Source organism: Saccostrea cucullata, unplaced genomic scaffold (genome assembly GCF_032062105.1).
Source record: "Saccostrea cucullata isolate Sc308-1 unplaced genomic scaffold, CSIRO_AGI_Scuc_v1 ctg2525, whole genome shotgun sequence".
NCBI classification, from domain to species: Eukaryota; Metazoa; Mollusca; class Bivalvia; order Ostreida; family Ostreidae; genus Saccostrea; species Saccostrea cuccullata.
The window spans coordinates 105614-110038 of record NW_026920379.1 but is presented as its reverse complement, the minus strand read 5'-3'; positions in this window follow the sequence as shown (position 1 = coordinate 110038).

The window sequence follows — 4425 nt, the reverse complement described above, 5'->3', positions numbered from 1 at the left end:
GCGTTTGTGAAACACTGATGACCCCGTATGGAAACAAAGCGAAGATTAAGCTTTTTTTAAAAATGTAAATTCAATATATTCAGAAGTATCTGTGGAGACTGTAGGTCTACTGGTTTGTACTTATAATAAAGGAAGAAAAAAAGTAGCAGTTGGGACATAAAACTTTACAAAGCAATGAATAGAGTAATGATCCTTGATTGAGTCTCTTTTGTGGCAAGATTGCAATAAGACTACAAATGTTGGAGTAGCTTTTTAAAAAAAATTACAGAATTTTCAATTTTAGTTGCCAAGGCAACCACAGGGTTTCATCGAAATCAAAAACACAAAACCGATAATCATGTATCTCAGTGTAGTCTACTTTCATGCCAAATTATATTATAATCGGACTTAACTGTATTTGGGGTAGCATTTTGAAAGTATTTCACAGAAATTTCTATTTTTAAAAACCAAGGCAACACTGTTCATTCAAATCAAAAACCGGTATACAGAATTATGTATCTTAGTGTAGATTACTTGTGTGCCAAGATATATTGAAATCAAACCAAAACCGTAGGAGAAGTAGCATTTTGAGAGTATTTCCATAAAATTTCTATTTTAGTAACCACGGCAACACCGTTCATCGAAATCAAAATTGGATACACAGAATTATATGTATCTTATTGTAGTCTACTTGTGTGCCAAGTTATATTGAAATCAGGCTAAAACTGTAGGAGACGTACATGTAGCAATTCGAAAAAAATATGAGCTTTTTTGAAGTATGAATGCCTTAGCCCTTACCATTCAAAAGTTATGTCCAAGAATCAAGTTTTGTAAAGTAGGTCAAACATCAAGATCATAGGGTCAAAGTTGTTGATATCCAATGAAAGGCCTTGTCACATGGAATAAATATGTAAAGTATGAAAGCCCTAACCCTTCAAAAGTTATGGTCATGTTTTTTTTAAAGTAGGTCACACTCGAATGTCAAGGTTAGAACTTCAAAAATCTTGTTATTCAATGAAAAGTCACAAAGAATAAATAAATTATGTGAAGAATGAAAGCCCTAGCCCTTACCGTTCAAAATGTATGGCCAATGTAAAAGTTTTTAAAAAGTAGGTAAAACTCCAAGATTAAAGTCAAAGGATCTAAGTGCTTGATATCCCATGAAAGGTCTTGTTGCAAGGAATTTTAAAACATGTGAAGTATGAAAGCCCTAGCCCTAACCCTTCAAAAGTTATGGCCAAGGTAAGAGTTTTTAAAAAGTGTGCCAAACTCCAAGGTCAAGGTAAGAATGTCAAATTTCTTGTTTTCCAATGAAAGGACTACTCACAAGGATTGCATATGTGAAGTATTAAAGACATTCCTTACCGTTCAAAAGTTATGGCCAAGGTTAAAGTTTTTTCGTAAGTACGGAAATCTCCAAGGTGAAGGTCAAAACGTCAAAGTTGCTGATATTGAATGAAAGGCCTTACCACAAAAAATACACATGTGAAATATAAAAGTACTAGTATCCACCGTAGAAAAGTTATGACCAAAGTAAAAATTAAAATTTTTGTTTAATAATGGGTCAAACTCAGATCCGAGGTTAAAAGGTCAATTTTGGTGATACCCAAAGAAAGGTCTTGTCACAGGAATACACATGTAAAATATGAAAGTCAAAGTTTAAAGTTTTTGTGACGGACGAGCAGACAGACAGACAGACAGACCGACTGACAGACAGAAAAATGAGATTTAATGCCCCTCGCTTTTGCGAAGCGGGGGAGAATAAGCTAATTATTGACCTGCATATTTTCAACTCTGTTAGTTAATGTTTTGAGGTCGTATAACTTCCTGCCAATTTAACAGGTCAAGACCACTACCTTATATGGAAGGCAACTTTCAACACCTGACGATACCTTCGTCACACGCGTTCGCCAATCAAGTGAATGAGTCCGAAAGCATGACACTCTACTGCGTGTTTACGATTCAATGGCGACACGTGGTTTTCGTCGATTTCTGCATAATATTCACTTCGTTGCCGGAAAAACCGTAGAGCTTCTTTGTCATTTTTTAAGTCCGAATTTGGAAGATTACATTCGCAAGACATCGCTCCATGCTCACATTTAATATTTGAGTTGTTTAATATCATTAATAGTTGCTTTGAAAGTTCGAATAATGTGCAAACGCTTTGATGTTTTCATTTACATTTATTAAAAAACTTTTTTCATAATATTTAGGGGTTTTATAATAATAGCGCACCTTGTACTGCTGTTTAAAACTATGTAGACATATATCACGTGAAAAAAACTCAATGCTTTATCGACACGATAGCAACTACATGAACGTCTCTTCGAACAATGGTTTAGATCGATGTATTTTAAGTTGATAAAGTTCATAATGCAAATTTTGTAAATGTGAGCATAGAACTAAAAGAATATACATCATTTTATATATTTCTTCCATAAATCTCAAAAAAGAATTGAAAATAAGTTTCCAAGGGACAATTCAAGTTGGCCTTCATTTTCAACACAGCTGAGTACTTGTAGTAGCCCACAATGCATTGCGACTCATTTATCAGTGGGTAAAGTCAACAGATAGTTAATTTACATGCAAATTTATTCTGACGTCTGAAAATCTAGTGGTCTCGACCTGTTTAAAACGGATCTTCATTTTCTAAGGGGAGTATCCAATGTCATTTTTCAGTTTCTTTACTTCATACATTTCCGGTAGTAAAGAGAACAGATCCCACCACCGACTCCCCCTTTGGTCCGTGGATTGACTAAAGCTGAAACTGCCTGTACATATAGCCATCTTAGTGTGATCATGGCTGCAAACACTAGAATGTCTCTAAATTTTTGAAATAATATGTGGATACGTATTATGTAAATGTTAATGTTATATTACTAGTCATTATATCTTTATTTTTGTTAATAAAGATTAACATTGAATAAACAATGTATCTGTCTCCCTTTTAACAAAAAGTACAGGGATTTGAATATTGAAATGGAACTGTCCATGATCCGTTCCTCTGTCCTTCTGTGATATTTTAGTATCTTGATGATATGTATAAGAGTTCTAAGAGTCGTATGATAAAATTTGATATTGTAATATGATCGTACACGTGTCTCAGAAAATCTAATTAATTTGAGATCAAAGTTAAGGGTATGAAATTTAGGCATCGTAGAATTAACTTGTCTTTTAGATTTCTTATGAAAGATATATCCAGGATTCCTCTAAATCATAGAAAGACCCCGAACAGATGGACGATCAAAGTCACAAGTTCTTATGTAGAATAAAAGCTAATTATAACATATCGACTCTTCCTCCTCAAACTTCAGTGGTTAAGGTATAACAGAACTGAAGGGTAATTTAGGCTGGAGTCCAAAATGAGATTGATCTGATTATAATACCGGTATTTTTGAAACTGTTGATCAAATTAAAAAGGGGTAATATGCTTTAAAATGTATTAAAGTATTTTCTAAATCAGGCATTAAAGAGACTTTTTATCTACATGGCAGGGTACATGAAAATGTTCATTCTTTGTGGTAATTTACGTATATATCTTGGTTTGGTTTTATTTCACAAAGAACGTGTGTTCAACATTTACTATTAACATTATTACATTGTCTTTGCAGGCGTCTGTTTTTCTCTGCCCTAACGAACACTGCCAAATCCTATTCAATAGATCAAATTAATTTCTTTCAAAACTACCTGTAGCATTAACGTATCTTGCTACAATAAAGTTGTTCACATCACTGAAAAAAATCAATTTCTAAGTTTATGTAAGCAATATGAATAAAATAAGCTAATAGCGATTTTCTCCAGATTTCTCTCCCCCCCCCCCACCCCAACCCCAACCCGAAAATAATTTCAAGAGTATTTAAAGAGAAATTATAAAAAAAAGTACATATATAAAGGAAATCAAAGCTTATTTGTTATTTAAAATATTTGATTTCAGCATAATTTAATTACAATCAATTGAATCCTAAATTAAACACGTATATCAGTCTATGGATCAGTTTGTTTCGATCCACCGATCGAGAGAGAGAGAGAGAGAGAGAGAAATTAAAAGACGAATTGCCCTATTTTGTTTCAACATAGTGTAATAAAATAGTGTAATAACGGCTAACATGTTCATTTATTTATTCAAATACTATTGACAGAAAACATACGAAATAAAATTCTAATGAAGTTTACTTTTGTTGTCAAGGAAGTTTTTAGACCCCCCCCCTGAAAATATTTGCTTGCACCCTTTGATTTATAACTCTCTGTAGACTATATGTATGCACATATCTCATTTCAATGAGTTGATCATTGTATGTTCAATTTCTAGATCGGTTCTCCACATTGACTGTTGATGAGGTGTCCGTGTTATTCTGTTTTCTGTGTTCTGACTCCGGTCCTCCTGACTTCACTGACACAGAGTGGCTGGTTCTGCTTAATAGGATACGACAGTGGGTGTACGAGATA